This window comes from Stegodyphus dumicola, chromosome 6, assembly GCF_044657685.1.
Source record: "Stegodyphus dumicola isolate Sdum_Otavi_A_Nest chromosome 6, ASM4465768v1".
NCBI lineage: Eukaryota > Metazoa > Arthropoda > Arachnida > Araneae > Eresidae > Stegodyphus > Stegodyphus dumicola.
Genome location: NC_140773.1, coordinates 98,751,095 through 98,771,472, shown reverse-complemented (window position 1 = coordinate 98,771,472; position 20,378 = coordinate 98,751,095). Strand labels below are relative to the sequence as shown.

General features: G+C 31.3%; 1 protein-coding gene and 1 non-coding gene across 2 annotated transcripts in view; one reads left to right on the top strand and one right to left on the bottom strand.

The window, feature by feature from the left end:
* Nucleotides 1-20,378, bottom strand: part of LOC118184206 (colorectal mutant cancer protein) — a 310,438-nt gene that overhangs the window by 42,773 nt on the left and 247,287 nt on the right. The gene's annotated exons all lie outside the window — the stretch shown is intronic.
* On the top strand, nucleotides 17,964-18,055 carry TRNAI-UAU (transfer RNA isoleucine (anticodon UAU)). Its single transcript is given in 2 exon segments — nucleotides 17,964-18,001; nucleotides 18,020-18,055. It is a non-coding gene; the product is annotated as a tRNA-Ile (tRNA).

The window sequence follows — 20,378 nt, the reverse complement described above, 5'->3', positions numbered from 1 at the left end:
AAAATGGTTAATATTATTGGAGTTACAGCCATGAATACAAGCATATTCTAGAATAGTATTTCCTATTTTTTTTCTAGAATAGTAATCATGCCTACAAACGAAAGATCAATCGTTTGGAGTCATTTTGCCAAGGCAGGCCAAAATTATGCATGTTGCAATGAATGCAATAAAAATTTTCCATTTTAAATGGAAATACATCAACAATGCGTTATCATCTAAGCAGCGTTCATAACATAGACGTTGACAAAGCAGAGGCAGAAACGACAGCTAAAAAGAAACAAAAACTTGGGATAATTTCGTAATCAAAACATCAATTGAAGAGATTGTTGCAAAAATGGCTGCAGTAGATGGTTTATCAATTCGTCAAATCACTCAGTCAGAGTTTATTCGACAATCATTGCCCTTAAGGAGTATGAAGCTTCCAGCCAACGCAAAATCTGTAATGGTTCTTGTTCATAACCATATGGAAACTGTGAAACAAAAAATCAAAAATGATATTAAAAAAGCTATTGCCGAATCACAGAAATTCTCCATTACCATGGATGAATGGACCAGCATCGGTAACCGAAATTCCTGAATATAAATCTGCATACTGCCTGCCAAAAAAGTATCAATCTTGGAATGGTAAGAATTTTTGGAAGTTGCGATGTAAAAAAAAATGAAAGAACTCGTAGAAGAGCACCTCGAATCTTTTGGTCTATCATTTAAGCACGATATTGTATCCACTACTGGGGATGAAGCTAGTGTTATGATCAAGTTCGGAAAAGAATCATCTGCTTTTTATCAAACATATCTTGCGCATTCTTTGCATTTGGCTGTTACAAAAACTTTTTATAAAGAAAAATCATTGACAGAAGAAAGTATAGACGAAAGTTCAGGAGAGACTGATGATTTTGATGATGTTGATAACGGTTTGAGCATTAATGAAACTGAATTACAGAATGAATCGTTCAAAGAAAACATAAATATTGTGAGACAAGTAATTTTTTCAAAAATTCTGTTGTGCGTTCAGATTTGTTAAAGTCTAAATGTAGAGAAAAATTACAGATAAAGCAACAACTCTCTTTGGCTTGTAAAAACAGATGGAATTTAATGCTGAAAATGTTTGAAACATTTGTAAACTTGTATGACGTTACAAAGGATATACTCATTGAATTTGGATTTGAACGTCTTTTAACAAATTTAAACCTGGAATTAATAAAATCGTTAGTCTTGGCGTTAAAACCAATTGAAGTGGCACTTAACGCTATGGGTGAAAAACAAGCCGCTTTACGAATAGCATATATTTCTATCAACTTAATGCGAGAGAAGTTAACTGAACAAGAATCTGAAATAAGTAGTTCTCTTTCTGAAAATATCGATTTTTACATCAATAGCAGGAACTACAAAAACACCATAGATTTGATGCATTCACTAAACAACTTAAATAAAACGCCATCAAAAGCTTCTATAAGAACTAGCAGCTGCTTTGATGAAGCGTTTTTTCTGTCACCAGCACCAAATTCATCAAATGAAAAATCAAGCAGTGTAGCAGAAACAACTACCAAAGTTGGTGCTTCTCTTGAAGAACAACCTAGAGTACTATTAGAAGCTCCAATCAGCAAACTACCGAAAGGTGACCGCTTTAAAAAATTAAGTCAAGAATTTACTTTGTCAAAAAGTAATGTTGAATTGACTGTAAATTTAAAGCGGTTACTTGAAGCTATTTACAGTATAAAAGCAACGTCGATTGATTCTGAGAGGGCATTTTCCGTGGCCAACAATTTTTGCACCAAAATTAGGGCGAAGATATCAGATAAATTACTACATGCACTGGTGTTTTTAAAATATTTTTCATTAATATAAATGCATAAATAAATGTATAAGTAAAGAAAAAGTTTCTTTTAAATTTGTAAAAAATATTATTTCAATTATAAGTCTTCTGATAATGTATGTCAACTTCAAATGCTCGAAATCCCGAAAAAACAATCAAGCTTGAGCTCGAGCTTAACCGAGCTTCAAATCATCGAGCTTTACCAAACCTTAGTTCCGTACATTAAAAATAAGAAATTTTAATTTATCATTGTAAATCGAACCTTCGGTTAGTTTATTAAGTGCTGTTGTATTGTACTTAAATGTCAGAATGTTCATTAGGAAGTAAGATTAAAAATTTAGTAGTTTAACAAATTTTATATGTGATTAGCATGTTGAAGAAATACTTAATGGTTAGTATAAAACAATGAAACTGTTTAGCCAAGAATATGCGAATCTTAAAAATATGTTTTTGTCCGTTACATTAAAAATAAGAAATTTAAATTTATTATTGTAAATCAAAACTTCGGTTAGTTTATTGCGGTTGTATTGTACTTAGTTGTCAGAATGTTCAGGAGGAAGTAAGATTAGAAATTAGTGGTTTATAAAATTTTGTGATTATTTCGCACTAAAATTCGGAACAACAAAATTAGTTAAAGTTCCCACTATCCAAGCATGGTGATCAAACAATTCACCAGTTAGAATATGTTAGTCACACATTAAATCCTTCCGTATACATTTTCCATATGTACCAAAAGACTTTATGTGGCCTTTGGTTTTCCAGCTGAAAAAAAATGTTTCAAATAACGCCCATATTCATGTAATGACATTTTCAAATTTTAAATGGTAATCTCATAAAAAGTACAATACCCAACTTTTTATACGGTTCCTCCGTTCCCTAGCTTTATATTTAGTTAAAGTTTTTACTAGTTACAAAAAATAATAAAACTCGAAAGTTTGAGTGCTACAGGATAAAAATTGATCGAGATACTTATTTTCAAAATTTGGAATGTTTTATATTATTTTCGACTAGCTTTGTGAAGCCGATTAAAAAATAAAATAGGATAGTTCGAGGTTGACGTTTTTCCTCTTTAGCGTCATTTAGTGATGTTATTTTATGACTAGTGTGAAATATCCTTTGATTCATAATTTTGTTATGTATGGTACACCGAAAGAATTTTCCCACTAGTAATTTTTCAAGTTTTCATATACTAAAATATATTATTAATATTCTCCTTCAGCTTTATTACTTTAGAATCTTACTCTAATAGTCATAAAAAATGTTCATTGAGCTAGAAATACAGGGTGTTTATAAAGTCCCGGACCCATTTTGATGTTTAATAACTCATAAAATAATAAAAATAGATTAAATAATAACATAAATGGTTAGATAGACTCAAAAAGTTTCATGACCCTTGTCAATGAACTTCCACGTGTGCCCCCTTCGTCGCACGGAGAATATCAAGTCGGTATTCAATTTCACGCCAGGTACCGGCAAGCATAGGTTGTGGTGTATGCATTCTCCTTAATATCCGGTCGAATAAAACATCACATACAAAAGTACTAGAACAAACACATCAAAAGTAAACATAACATTTCAATAGTTGCCAAAAATAAAAGAGAGAAAAATGCAATTAATAAGCATACGATATTTATAAAAGTACAGATGTTTAGACTGGAAAATGAAATTATCTAAAATTAACGACACGCGCAGACGATATTTACAAAAGTAAAGATATTCAAATCTGAATAGGAAAATATATAAGTTATTCCATCAATAAATTCCTTAAGTTTGTTTATGTCTTCATTATTTTATGAGTTATTAAACATCAAAATGGGTCCGGGACTTTATAAACACCTTGTATATTTCATTTTTTGTTTGTGCAAATAGTGTTACCAATTAGCTATAAGCCAATTCTGAAGTCTGCTATTGTTTTCTAGAACACGATCTGCGATTCAGATCGTTTTGAGAAAAATTTATATCAGTTGGTACTTTTCACGATAATCTGTGCAACAATGCCCGTCATATAGTCTGTTAACGTCAGAAAACTTTTTTTAAACCTGTGTTTCATTTTCACCTACGTATATTACAAATATTTCGCTCTTCAGTATGTGTACGCCCCCACTGAATATGATACAAAACTTTAAAATTAAACAACTCAGTCAATTCTTGTCGTAAGATAATCTGTGAACTTTATGGTCGGAGATAGTTACAAAAATGTTTTAAACTATACAATTATTTGTGCTTTACGTTTTTAAGTTTAAAATTTTGCGCATATATGCATACTTTTATGTTTAATCATTACATGAGCCCCACGAGTGGTCGACTGGTTTAGACCGCTAAACATTGGTAGTTCAACTTGGATTCGCTTCCAGGCGAACGGGCTGGCTGCAGAGGCGTTTTCCTAACCTTTCCCATATGTAATACCGACACGAGCCAGTTGCTCTCAAAAGGTCGCTCACGATAATATGCTTCCTTAGGCAGATAGCCATCCCGTGTTTTGTCAAATAAACCAGACTAACGCAAAGTTGCACAGTTATTCAAGAGCATTTTGTGTGCAAACCATAAAAAATAACTCAGGAAAGTATAAATTTATTCAACTTGTTCGTTGAAATGTGCTTGCCAAACTACAGTAGAGTGACCATTCTTATCTGACTTCACCCGAAATCCTTTTACTTATAGAAAAGCACATTATCTATGAAATAAAATGAAGCGAAGCCCAACAAAACGAGGCATATCTATATGTTAGTTCAATTATACACAAGTTGTTTTGTAATTTAATCCATTATTGCGTGATAGGAGCTCTCCAAGTCATCAAACAAGAAATAAATGAAGGTAAATTATAGTCTTTGTTATTAAATAATGAAAAATTTGCATGTACATGTCTGTGTACGTATTTATGTATGCATACGTACTCGCACTGTAAAAAAAGGGCGGCACCTTGAGCCACCAAATTTTAAATTTGCGTAATCCTCCACCATACTCGAAGGTATAGATATGTGAATTTCGAATTGGGTTTCGATTCATTTTATACTTTGTGCGAACTTAAGGACCTCCTGATTAACTCAGCATTTGAAAGCTTGTGTTTTTACTCTGCAAGAGATAATGTATTTATATTGTTATGGTGTTTATATTCATTTAGCTATTTTTAGTAGAATTCGTAATTAAAATTGTTTTATATTCCCGTGCAATGCAGCAAGAGACTTATTTGAAGAGAAAGCTACGCCGAAAAAATTAAAATACAGGAAGCACGCGCATTGAACTTTTTAATAAATAGATATCTCGTAATTGCACTCTTACTACCTAGAAAAATCGAGAAAATGCGAGAATGTTCTCGTGCATTTAAAAAGCTGGAGGAAAATATTTCAATTCAGCTGTTTACTTATTGCTGTATAAATTTATTCAACTTGTTCGTTGAAATGTGCTTGCCAAACTACAGGAGAGTGACCTTCTTATCTGAATTCACCCGAAATCCTTTTATTTATAAAAAAGCACATTTGTAACGAACGCAAGCGAATGAAAACGATTGTAGCGAATTTACTTATTGCTGTTATTGACTGTAGCTTTCTCTACTTTAAATTGTGTTCTATAAAACGTTTTAGTAGTTTAAAATATAACTACTGTGTGATATTGCGACATTGTACGAAGATCTCTGAAGAAATTTCAGCATTTTGTTTTATTTGTTGTGATAAGAATAAATTTTATTCACTTTTTATCGAACTTGTCCATTCAAATTATTACAAACCCGTACGCACGCAACAATATTTGAAATTTAATCAAAAAATTCAGCGTTATAAATTAAATGTATTGTCTTTCACAAAACGCAACATATTTCCCTTTCGAATATAATCAACAAACTCTGCGATTTAAAAGAAATGCATTGCCACTGTCCGAATTAAAATATTTTTATCTTTCACATGGAATGTATTGAAGTAAAGGCATAAAATATTTTTAAATTTTTTTCAAATTCGAATTTTTTGTTATTGATTAACAAACTAAGCGATATGAAAGCAATAAATTCAGCTCTCTTTCTCTATTATTATAAATTATTATCAGTGAAATTACATTGGCTGGATTCATTTAAATCCTTATATATTATTTTGTTTTTTGTAATCACTGTTTCAGACTGCTAGCCGCGAAGGAAGTTACTATAATAAATAATATACTTAAACTTTCTATCCCATTTAGTTATGTTGAAATATATTTTTTGAGCTTCGTAATAAGATTTGTTCAAAAGATAATTTTGCTATATGCCTACTATACTGGCGTATTTAAGAAACAATTCCCAACTCATGGGTAAATGAAGACAGATATTTAATCATCTCCTGAGGCGAGAATAAGGCTAAATGATGTTTGCTCTTCTTTTTCTTTGTTTCCCTTGAACAAACAATAAAGTTCTTCTAAAGCAAGAAAACTAATCCACGAGCAAACCAATCTTTTACTCAAATTTAATTGTTCTCGGTTTCGCTGAAGAATAGTCTTGTCATTTTTTCTTGTTTTTAATTAAGATATAGACTGTTCAACCTTTGAGTCATTCTTCTGAAATTGCGGACTAAGATGTATGATTTTCCCCTACTCAATTTTAGAAACGATACTGAAGAATAACTGTGGCATAGAATGGAATTGTTCATACCCATAAGAGATAAATGAAACCAGCAAACTACGAAAAAGAGATCAAGAGTGAATGTTTATTAAGCTGCCACTAATTAGGGATTAAAACATAAAGATTTACAAGGTTTTAAAACAGAAATTGAATTTGAATTCTATTTATCTATTTATGTTTTATGCGAAGCTAATGAATTTTTTATTGATAAAAACAATATGCTACCACTGCCCCAAACAAAATACTTTTACCTTCGTCCACCGATGTGTTGAAATCAGACATAGCGTAACATTAACTATTTATCTTTCAAATTACAACAATCTACGCGATTTAAGAGAAGAAAGCGCAGGTGTTAATAAAACTATTTTTACTTTTTTAATAGTGCATCTTATTCACTAACATGAAAATTCATTAAATTTGTGATAAATCTAAATAATAAAATTTGTGAATATTTATTTTTTCTCTCTAATTTAGAAAATATTTTCATAAAAACCATATGGGCGTAATTGATGCAAAATTTGTTTTTAATTTTTATGAACGTTTATATTTGCTAAAGGCAAATATAAACGTTCTTTAAGGTACTATATTGTAATTTAAGCCTTGCGATGCAATTGTTTTTATAACTGGATCCGTGCTAATAATGAAAATCCTTCAGTGTTCAGTATTGTTAGTCCTTCCAGTATATTCGATATCTTATGATCTTGTAGTTAAGCTTCTTTCTTCGTCTTTTTCAATGGTCTTTAAAAAAAGTTAGTCAGTTTTCATTGCATAAATGAAAACAAAAAATAAATAAAGATAAATAAATAAAGATAAAATAAATAAAAAATAAACAAAAAATTAATTTTAAGGCCTTTCAGATTTTATATTACGTCCAAACGCTTTGAGAGCAATTGGGCTAATGCCACATTGGGCTAAAAATATTTACAATCAGAATATCTATATAATTTCCGATACAGTCTCACAGGGGCTAAAAATGTGTATTCCTTACAGTTTTTCCACCGCTCGCTTTGAAATTGTTGAGATTGTTAACCAAAAATTCGTTAAATCTTTATAAAATATGAAACAGGTAATAAAACAAATTCCAAATTCGGGGTTCCATGTCCCCATGTTCGGGTGAAGAATTACGTACAATTTGATGACGTATCATTGTTTTTTCGCACTACGAGAAACATACATATATTCATGTAGATTCTTTATTTACGATACATAGTATATTCATGTAGAGTCTTCATTTACGATATATAATTCATGTAGATTCTTCATTTACGAAACATATATTCATGTAGATTCTTCATTTACGAAACATATATTCATGTAGATTCTTCATTTACGAAACATATATTCATGTAGATTCTTCATTTTCTACAATAAACATACATTTAGTTTCTTAAAATAAATGTAATACAGAAAGATAATATTTATTGACAACAATTTAAAAAATGTTGCATCGAATTTAAGTGATTCAGCGCAAAATGATGTTTCGTGACTATCAGCCCTGCTAGGCTAACGCCCATTTAGGATAAAAAGGAATTTTACTTCTTACTATATCATGATTGCTGCAGAAGGACTACTGTGTTCCCTAACATTGAATTCTTTAAAAAAAAAAGTGAGAGAGAGATAAAATTCGATGTTTCAGGTAGCATTAGTATTTCCAATATATGCTGACAAATAGAAAATATACCAAAAATAATATAAATACAGTTACTCTTAGTTATTTAGTTACTAAACAATAAGATGCTTTTATTCACTGAAAAATAAAATGCTTTAAAACATTTTTTCCTTCTTTCCCGCCCTTTTCGGGCATAACTAAGAGAAATTATCATATTAAAAAAATTATACAATACACTTCATTATCCGCTACAGCTCGCTCGCTGTATACTTTCTATTGCATCTGAAGTCTAAAAACGTTGAAGAATCATTAAATTAGAGTAATAAAAAATAAATTTAGGTTTTTTTTTTTTTTTTTTTTTTTTTTAAGAAGTCAACATGATGTCTCTTTCTGATTCTGCTTCAAAACAAATTCAAGAACAGAGTGAAATCGTAAGTAAGAATAATTTTTTCACGAGGCAGTTTCTGATTTCATTTTAACAAAAGTTTAAAAATGTTTGTTTAAAAATGTTTAAAAATGATTTCCTTTGTTAACAAGAGTTGTTATTAAAGTATATCCAATTTAAGGAATTAAGTAAGTGAAGTTTTCAGATAGTAAAAGTAACTTTTTTAAGTAAAAATTGTTTAAAAACTTGAACTTGTCTACTAGAAGAAAATTATAATCAATGAGCCGTGCTTTAGGCTGTTAAAGCCATTTTATTTTTTAAAAATGCTGATTCTGAAAAAAATTGTCAGAATTATGTAACGTACATCATATTCGCGTTATAAATTTCTCATCATCAAAAGACAAAATAATAATGAAAAAATTTAATAAATAAATAAAAATTATTTTAGGGGTTCAGTACCATTTTTTAAATTAATTCGCCAATTAAAACATTTTTTCACGTTGACGTTTTCTGCACGCATGTTTCTACCGGTAAGTTCTATTATTTTAAACGTCAGTTTATAAAAATCTGAAATGATTTCGTCTTTTAAAAAAGAAATTAAAAAAATCAACTCCGAAATACTGTAGATTCTAAAAATATTAATCTCCAACAGGATTTTCGATTTAAATGATACGGTTAGTTAATAATTAAGCAAAAGTAAAAACTGCTAAAAGACGCCTGTTAAAATATGGTTCTTAATTTTTCTGAAAGCATGTTTTTTCTTCAGAATTTTTCCTTTATTTTTTTACGAAAAACTACCACATTTTTTATTAAAGATTCATTCTTAAAGTTTTTGTTATAGATTAAAATATTTGTTATCCGTTCCGCCAACAGAGGGCAGCACTATAAGACAAAAGAGATTGGAATTTTTTTCTTTTTCTTTTTCTTTTTTTTTTTTTTTTTTCTTTCTTTCTTTTTTTTTAAAAAAATACAGTAATTTCTGTTTCTGCTAGATACAATCAGTAAGTGACCATAGTCATGTTCGTTTTTTAATTGGTTTGAAAATAATTTATCTATAATTCATACAAAAACTAAATGTATTTATCTACAATGTATCTAAATGTATCTATCTTCGAAATGACAAAAATGTTCTTAAGAAAGTTTTTTATTTTAAATAAATATTTTAACGGTAAAATATATTTATTTCACACACTAACATAATGGTTCACCCTCTTTTAATAAACTGCTTCCTACAATAATTTTATAAGGCTCAACTGAATATGGCTTAATTAAAAACATGTCGAACCTTCTATCCTCAAAGACAAATCTTGGTCCCGACTTTTACTAGAACATCAAGATGCTAAATTAATATAACTAAAAATAAAAACAGGTGAATTTTATTGCACCTTGAACTTGAAGTACAAAACTGAAACGAATAAGAACAAATTAATCTCCACTTCTCGCGAGAACAGCAGACAATATGGAATTCAAATTATTTTATATTTCACAAATTTAAATTCTATCTTAGGAGCTAGCTGTGTGAATTTCATGAACTAAGTATTTAGCAGCAAGCTTGTGAACTTCTTGATAATATTGCTCACAATAGAAAGGACCAGAGAAACTTTTATAACCATCTTCAGTTCTTATTTTCTTAACTTTAAATTCCTACATACATTTAAAATAGCCCTCATTTACATACTCTGATGCAGCAGACGAAACAATAAGGTTCTGGTTAAACAATAAAGCTACGTCAAAGCACGTTAATTAAACTAAACACTAATGTTCAACATTTATTGTTGCATCTTGAACTCTCTAAAAAATTGAATTTTTTACACTGTAGCCAAGGCCGGATTTAGACTTGATAAGGACCTAAGCTATTTGAGGTATGGGGCCTTTATTAGTCCACATATTATATGTCAGTGCCAAATATGATTTTCGGATACCTAGAGGGTTTCTTGGAAGCCCCTAAGAAAGCGGGGGCACTAAGCTATAGCTTGTATAGCTTATACGTAAACCCTGCACTGACTGTAGCGAATCGCAATATTTGGACCAAGTCAGGCAAGGTCTGCATGTTACCGGCAATATATAAAAAGGCAAAATGTAAAGTATCTGAATTATTTTAATATTATATATGCTTTTACTAAACATTTATGCACCACTTAGCATTACATAAAATGACAAATGCTATTTAGGCAAAATATTAATAGAGTGTAATGAAAAGGTTGCTTAAAAAACGTGACGTAGAACACGATAGCATTAACAGGAAATACCAGCTTTTTTCTTCTTTTTTTGCTTTCCACTAACATCAAGCCATAGTAATTCAGCAGCAAATAGCCCCATGGTTCCTTTTTGGCCTTTTCCTTTCCAACTTCTGGTAAGTAGTTTTGTAGCAGCCGTGTAATAATGTAATATTTCTCAAAATAAACATTACATTATCATACGTCAAAGGAAATATTACATTAATATACGTGATCTGCATTGTTACGCATTATTTTAATAGTGTAATAATGTACAGACACTCCAGACCAGTGTTTCTTAACCTTTCTAGCGAGTCGCACCCCATTGAATCTGAAAATATATCTCCCGCACCCCATTGAAAAATGTGTTTTAATTTTTTTAATCTAGAAAAATACATTTTTTGCGAAACTTATTGTTTATTGAAAAACATTGTACATTTTATATAAATACAAAACAATATTATTTTTATTAATGACTAGTCTGTTGTTGTTTGTTCATTATTATACTGGCAAGCGAGGTTCGTTTTTTGAAAAACATACGCGTAAGTCATCACTTGCATTTAAGCGATTTCTCGCTTTAGATTTTATATGCAAAAGCGATGAAAATCCCATTTCGCACAAATAGGCGGTAGCAAAGGGTAAGAGTAACTGCAGTGCTCCGTTCGCCAACTCTGGATAACGTTGTAACTGTGAACACATGAATTGTTGCAATTCTAATTGTTCGAATTCCATTTGAACATGTCCACTTCCTTGCATTTCAATAAGTTGATCTTTTTTCAGATCACTATCATCCATCAAATTTAAGTCAAATAGAAATGGATCCAGTAACCATCTCTGAGTTTTGGTAATATTTCCGGTAGAAAAGTATCCATTGAATGATTCGCTCAATCGTCACAAATGTATTACAATGTCTGGTAAAATTGTATTCTTTTCATTTTTCGCAAAAACAGAATCAAGCAAGGGAAAGTTTGCAAAATTCCCCTTTTCTACTCGACGTATCCAAATTCCTAATTTTGCGATAAATGAAGATAATTTTTCACTAGATATTATTATTATATTTATACCAAATCCATGCATTGATAGACTCAATTAATTTAAATGGCTAAATATGTCTGCTAAGTAGGCCAGCCTCAGCATTACATCATTACTCTCAAAATCTTTTACTAAATAACAGTTTTGACTAGTCAGTAATTGAATAATTTCCTCACGCAATTCAAAAACTCTGTTAAGCATGCGACCCTTAGATAACCATCGTATTTCGGTGTGATATAGGAGCACGGTATGATCAGCACCGATTTCTTCGCAAAATGCACGAAAAATGCGATGATTAAAAGCTCGCCCTCGGATGTATTATACTACATTTACTGCTGTAGTTAGATGTTGTTTTAAACTTTCTGGCAGTGCTTTCGACGCAAGTGCATGACGATGCAACATGCAATGCGTTATTATAACTTCCGGTAATACTCTTTTCATGTGTGAAAAAAAATCCTGAATTTTTGCCTAACATTGCTGGGGCTCCATCAGTGCATATTGAGCCAATCGCATTCATTGGTAATTGATATTTAGTAAAAAAATCTTTGATGCGATTGAAAATATCAATTCCTCTCGTATTCACCTCCAGTGCCTCACAAAATAGAAATTCTTCTATCACCTCTTTTTCCTTCACATACCTGACAAATACCGAAAGTTGGCTACAATTATCAACATCAGTTGACTCATCCAGTTGCATGCTTATTTTTAGTGGACTGATTTTTATGTCTTTAATTACTTGCATTAAAATATCTTCACTGAGATCTTGTATTCGCGATCGTATAATATCATTCGATAATGGAATTTGTTGGATTTTTTTATGTGCTTCCGAATCTAAATCTGTTTTAGCAATAATTAAAGCAGAAGGTTTAATCAACTCTTCTGCGATCGTGTGAGGTTTTTTTTTTTTTTTTTTTTTTTTTTCCCCCACATAAATATGCCACTTGATATGACGCTTCTAATAAAGGTTTTTGAATTGCTGGTCCTCACAATTTTAGGATAGTTCCACTGGTATCAAACCGAGCCTTCTTTGACTTCAAGCTGTTCATGCTATGCGCTTTTTCGCCACCATGCACATTGTTGAAATGCTGTAATAACTTTGATGGTTTGAGATTGCTGTTTGAAAATACCATGCACATTGTTGAAATGCTGTAATAACTTTGATGGTTTGAGATTGCTGTTTGAAAATATTTTGGAACACAAGATGCATTGCGGTCGTTGCATGCCATCCTTTTCGGTTGTACAGGTAACCGGCATACTTATCGTTTCATTGTCGTTTTTTTGACTTAGTGAGGTTCACTATAATCGTTTTAATTATTCAGAAATAATGTAATATAATATATATAATGTTCTTAGGTTTGTAATATCACTGAATTCTATTCGGCTTGAACGGGCAATTAAGAATGTATTAGTCTCAAGAGGTTTCTGAACAAGTCAGAATACATAATACACATGTCGCAGACACCACAGTTGACTCAACCTAACACAGGCGCAGTAGATGCAGATACAAATCTGTGAATCCGTAGATTTCATTGGAGTAGCACATGTTGAACTCAGCGCATGCGCAAGCTGGGATAACGTTCTCCGCTTGTATCGTGGCTTCTTGGCTATCGAGGTTTCTCGAAGGCCACGCTTGTATTCCCACAAAGTTTTTTTTTTCTTTTCTCCGTCACCTAGCTGCCTGTTCGCGTTCGTTTGTAGCGTTTCATGCCTTTTCGTCGCGTAGTGTATACGCCCATCGACACCGGCTCTTTCCTGTGTCTTTTGCTGATAAGTGAGCTAGGTGCTACCAATTTTTATGAGCTTCAGTATTGGAGACACTATTGCAGATTTCAAATATTTTATTATAAGAAATTTAATAAATGATATTTAATAATTTTTATGGTTAGGTAGGGGCTTCTCCCGCACCCCCAAAAATACATTCCCGCACCTCCAGGGGTGCGGGCACCCCCGGTTAAGAACCACTGCTCCAGACGTACTTCGCCCATTCCGCCCATTGTCACCTCCTCGCCATGTTGAGGCAACTAGTAGGATTTGAGGGGAGATTTGAGAGGACCTATTAAAAAGAACTACCTTCGTTTTGGATTTATTGACAGTTCTTAGACTCATGGATCTAGTTTAGCCTAATGGCTAACCATTTAGGGTCAGTAACAACAACAGCGACAATTGTAAAACGTTTGTCAATGGCGGGATGAACTTATCAATACTAAAAACGAAAGTAAAAGCGTTTTCTCTTTTAATGAGCAAGATGCAGTAAAGTAATAAATTAGCTAGTTTGAAACAGTATTTTTCTTTATTATTAATGCATTTGATGTCATATTGGTTATACGATGATTTAGGATGGAAGACAAGCCACAAAACACGAACGGTGCTGAATCCCGCAAAGTGAGAGTAAAAACTCCTTCTTTCTGGACTGAAAAACCTGACATTTGGTTCTACCAAATGGAAGTTCAGTTTGTTATAATTGAAAGAATTTTTGAAACTACGAAATTTTATTATTTTGTGTCACAGTTGAAGCCTAAATATTTATGGGATATTGTACAGGATTCAAACCCTATTATTTATTGGCTAAAGAAAGACTATTAAATATTTTTAAGGAAAGCAAAAGCACTAAAAAACTTGTTACTGAAATCGAAATAGGTGATAAGAGGCTAAGTCAACTACTTCAAATAATGAGATCGTTTGCTACTAATGATTTATCAGAAAAAGTACTTAGAACATTATGGATAGACAAATCCTGGTTTAAGAACATTTTGCTGATTAATGAGGAATTTCTCGGCAAATTTTCACTTACGAGGATAAAATTCTCGTAATGAATCTGAAAGCTGAACTATACGCTACCGATCATAAACATCGTTTTTCCCTCATCTTAAAAAACGCGAAATGTTTTTTGAGGATTGATCTATAGAAGGCGTATTAGTAAATACCTGTTGCAGATGAAAATTAGCTTAAAACTGCAATTATAACACCTTTCAGTCTGTAAGAGTTTAATGTTATGAGTTTTGGTTTAAGTAAAACTTCTTCACACATAGAAATGATTTATAAATGAAGTGTTTAAAGGACTGGATTTCATCTTTCCTTACCTTGACAATACCTTAATACACTGTTAAAAATTTGGTTCAAGGTTTCATCAAATTATAGTACTGAAAACGTTGCAACCGAAAGATGGTAAAACACTGACCCATTATTTGGTGCTTTGATTGAACCGTCATTTGGTAGTATGTTTAACCACGAATTGGCAATACATTAAACCACGAATGGGGAATTTTGAACCATCAATTGGGAATACGTTAAATATGAGTTGGGACTACATTACATCATGGACTGGGAATACATTAAACCATAATTATTATTATGTTTGTCGTTAACTGCAACTATTTTGAGCCATTAACTGCACCGTATAGGAAATTGTTTGAGAGCTCAGGCATAAAATTTTATATTAACCCTTTTCTGCTGCTGCTTTTTCTGGTAATTTTTTTATTTAATTGTTGCTATGATTCCTTCTCCTGGTACGTTTTTATTCATTACTGCTATAAGTAAGCAATCTGCAAATTGCCTATGCAAATAAACACACCTATAGCAATAATTATTGACGATTTGGTGACCATAACAATCCGGTTTATCATGATTCAGTTCTGCGAGAATGGAAGTACAGTCAAAAGTCGTTAATTCGGACACCCATAATCCGGAATGATCTATAATCCGGACCTCAAAGCTACAAACTTTCTGCGCATGCGTCGCGTTGACGCCTGCGCGTAAGACCTTTACGGCTGCGAATTTGCGTGTGCGCGTGCGCAAAATACGTTTACGAATGCGCGTTTAATGTATAACGGACGGTATAAGCTAAACTCTAATTATCTATTTCAGTTAATGTTGCAGATTGCGTTGTTCCTTAATCTTCGAATTGGAGCCGGCTTATTATTTTTTGCAGACTGTTAGAGCAATTTTATAAAAGTAAGCTTGAACTTTTGATTATGTCAAATAGAATTTCCGATTTATATTTACTAATATGTAACGGATCTACAAAGCGAAAGTATGTTTGAGTTCATTAAACAAAAAGTGGAATTGCTGCAAAAAATGGATAAAGGCATATCCTTTGTTCATCTAAACTTTAACGTTTGTTTATCTAAACTTTGTTTATCTTTATCGCCGCGCGCAATGAATTGGAAGTTGATCTGTCAGCACTCTCCTTATCTTCAGGGCAGATGTTTTTATTTTATTTGGCTTATAATTGCTTACTAAATGTAGTATTTCATTTCGATATACTCCGTCTTTGATATGATTTAAATCAAATGCCTCGTCATTATAATTCGCTTCCGATAGCGAAGAAAGTGACAGAGGTTATTGAAAACGAAAAAATTTCGATTGACAAATTAGTCGGTATTCTCGACACATCAATTATAGGACTTGAACAGCGGAACTTTGTAACTGAACAAGAAATTATGTATGTTTATAGAATTAAAGAGAATGTATTATCACATAAAAAACGAAGCAACTTAAACAACTTACATTGAAAGAAATGTTTAATAAAGTAAACAAATAAATATTAAGCTTTTTTTTTTTTTGTAAATTTTGATACACTTTAGATCATAATTGTTCTTTATTTCGTAAATTACGGTTTCATATTTTTAATTTTATATTTCTTCATGCCATTTTACCAGATTGAAACTGATGATCTATAATCCGGAAAATCGATAATCCGGAATCGCCGAAGTCCCGACGAGTCCGGATTAACGACTTTTGACTGTATATAATATGTATCGTTAGGATACATACTTGCAGTATATTAGCATGTGTATAAAAAGATATTTTTATAAAACCGAATGTCTTGCAAACCAATATAAGTGACCAATATAATCTAAACTATTACTTTTATTTATTTTTTGTTCATATTTCTCACTCATGTATCATGACTAATGTTACCTGTATTATAACAACAAGTATGTAATTTCATAGCAGTACTACATGACAAAAGTACCAAAAGCATCACAATATATTAAATTAACAAAAACATATATATTCATTTTGATTGGCTATTTGGATACAGCAAGCCAATTACTTGATTACAGCATTGGCCCCCCCCCGGATCTCAAACCTAAACCTCTCGTATATACGCCGAGTATGCTACTTGGAGAATGTTAGTCGTTCTAATCAATTGCATCGCTTAAATTCTCGTTAACTAATTAACCCAGTAACAGACAGAAATTACGTTACTTTCACGTTTAATTTATTATTTTCAGTTATTTTTAAATAAGTTATAACTTGTTTAACAGAAATTCAAATACTGACAAATAACTGTTTCCATGATTGTTTTTGTGATTTTTCACACGTGTAGCCCTAGTAACAATTGCCCTAGTGGCTTTGCCATAATCTAATCAATGTAATTAATTATTTGAAGTAGTAGGATTTCAAAATAAATATGTCGATTCTGACTATGCTTGAAATAGTCATATTACTATTTAATTAAAGAAACTTAAATAATAAATTAGGTAGGAAAATAAAGTTTGTTTAATTTCTATCAGATGATTAACTATTTAGCGAGAACTTAACGTTAAGCAATTTACTAGGATGACTAAGATTCGTCATACATTAAAACCTCGTTCTTCCTTTGTAAAAAAACTGCATGCAAAGACAAATAACATACTTCAGATTATTTTATCACCTTTTCCCCCTCTTACCTTGCTATCAATATTACAAAAAAAAAGTGCAGAAATTAAAGGTATTTCAGGTTATTATGCAGAAGGAAATGTTTTAAGTTTATCAGGCGACTTGCAATATTTGAAGTAGATTGTTAACTCAGGGGTTCTCAACCGGGAAGGGGGATTTCATAGTTTCGGGTGTGAAGAATGGGTCAGCCTTTTATTTAATTGCTAAATACTTAGTTTTATTTCATGAATATAGAAAACTACTTTTCTTAAAGTTTTGGCACTTATCAACATTTTTTATATTTTATCTTGATTAATTTATAAAACACATTAAAAATAATTTTAATAAGTGTATATGTATTTTTTAAAGCTGAGAAATGGAGAGAGGGGGGAATGATCGTGTAGTACTGGTGAAAGGGATGTGTGGAGCAAAGAAAAATAGTTGAGAACCACCAAGGTCTGTAGGACTTTGGAGAGCCACTGTGTTTATGATTATATAAATTCATTTTTAAAAACATACCGTGCAACTAAGTGTATTTATACTACAATATTTTTATAACTCTTCTGTTCATAATTTAGATAACACAGCTAAGATTCCTTTTAATATTTTACTTCCTCTAAAACTGAATTTTACTTATAGAATTACTTTATGAATTATGATTCAATATTGGGATCTCGAATGTGTCCCCAGTGGCGCAACTGGTTAGCGCGCCGTACTTATACAACAGTACGTGTGAGAGATGCGGAGGTTGTGAGTTCGATCCTCACCTGGGGAAGTTATGTTTTACTATTTAAAAACACTAGCCGCTTCAATCCAGGTACTAATATAATAATAAAAATGTGTAAATGTTTTAACGAGTAGAGCTAGTGTTAATTTCATGGGTAGTCATTCATAATAGTAATAAATAATAATAACAGAAATAAAAAGCAGCGTTTGTTTCTTTTAAATAGATTAATTTGTTAATCAATAACAGACAGATTAAATTTGAAGAGAAAATTAAATATCTAATGCTTCACCGAATGGCAACAGACTAACGCGTAGAAGATAAAAAATGTTTTATATCAGCCAATGGGAATTCATTATTTTTTAATTTATTTACATTTGGAAGATAAATGTCTTACGTTTAGCGAGTAAAAATACATTTCTTTTAAATCCCTGATTTTTTCTGATTAAATTGGAACTATAAAATACCTTACGCTTTGCACTATGGCAACACGATGAGTTTAAATTACTTAATTTGTTAATTAAGAATACATTAAATTCGAACTGGATTTATTAGTTAATTAAGAATCCATTAAATTCGAACTGGATATGAAATAAGTAAAAAAAAAATCGAATTACTTTTACGCGACTTAAGCCTTGAGGTGTACATGTTCTAGTGGAGAATTTGTTCATGATTTAGTGGTGGCTTTTTACACAGTGCGAGGAACATACATGCATACAGATATATACAGATTCTTCATTATTTAGTAACAGAGATAGAAATATTTCATCAAATTTCGGACATTTAGAACCTGATTGGCCCCTAGACATGGCTAACCCCCCTCCCCTCATATTGTAAGGGACCCAAAAGTCATCCTATAACTACTCATAATCATGTTTCTTACTTCATTAGAACTGAGAAAGAGACATTTTTTTTTTTTTTTTTTTTTTTTTTTGGATTTCGACAATACACGCGAGGACTACCTGCTTAAGAAGGCCCCTGAAAGAATTCTAGCTTAGGGTCTCAGATTGTCTTATCCGTGCTCTACTGATAATTTAAAAAGCAGATAGCTCTTGAGTTGTTTTGCCTTAATCAACTAACCTAACCGACAATCTAAAAAGTGTGTACCATTGCAAAATGTGTTCGAATAAGTAAACATTCTTAAAAATACCTTTCGTACAAATAAAGCTTTCTTGCTTATACGACAAAGCTTTCTCATTTGTTGGTAATCCTCCCCTTATTTTGCTTCAATTGAATGATTAAATTCATTTTTGCTATTTAGCTGAATGATCATCCTGTAAAATACAGTAGAAAAGAAAACGTGAGCTTATTATACAATTACTTAAAAAAAGTCAGTAAAAAAATTCAAAAAATTTTCAAGTTTCAACAGTCCTCTTACTAATTATTATACGCTTACTTTGGATGCAAGTAAATAAAATTTCGGGGACGAAAATATTATAATAAAAATAAGCGCATCGTGGGAGTAATATAAGATTAAAAAATTAGAAAATATTGATGAATAAAAATGCCTAGAAAATATAGAGGGAAAAAATAGGTTAAAATTAAATTGTGATAAATAAAGCTATATATGTGCTCAAGAGTCCTGAAAAAATAATATTCTGAAGAAAAATTACACATCTATAATCATGGCTGATAAATGAGTATGAGACACAAATGAGATAAAAATCCGTGGACTAAAAAAATGTAGATAACAACATAGCACTAAAAGGGGTGATTTTTAACAAATTCCGAGACATTATTAAAAATGGAGAAATTAAATGAAGGTATTATCTTGTAGAGACATTAGATATTTTTTTAAGTAGGATAGATGAAAAATGAGCACTACTCTTGCCGGGACTCGAACCACAAACCTCTCGAATACACGCCGAGTGTACTGCTTACTACACCACGAAGGCATGCTAAGAAGGCGGGAGAAATATTACCTTATAATCTTTGTATGCAAATAGTTCGCATTTATGGGAACTGCATAAACATAAATTTAAACGAATCTTAAACATAAACATAACATATAAACATATATACATATATCCTAAACATATAAACATATATACTCTAAGTATGAACTTATACGTTGTCATTAAAATTGTATTTAGTTTTGTGAATCTTCTCTACTCACAGCAAAAATGTAACTTTCTTGAAACTTTTAGTAACCTACTCATGCCGAAAAATATTAGAGAATAATTTTTCCTCTTTATCACATAACAAGACTTCAGTTTTCCTGGGAAATATATTTTCATAATATGTTAACACTGAAAAAAGTTTAAAATTTAATAAGTACGGAAATTCAGACACACATAAATAATATTTCAGTTACTAAAAAAATATCTAGATGTCATTAATAATAAAAATTCAAACAATATCTAATGCGTTTATA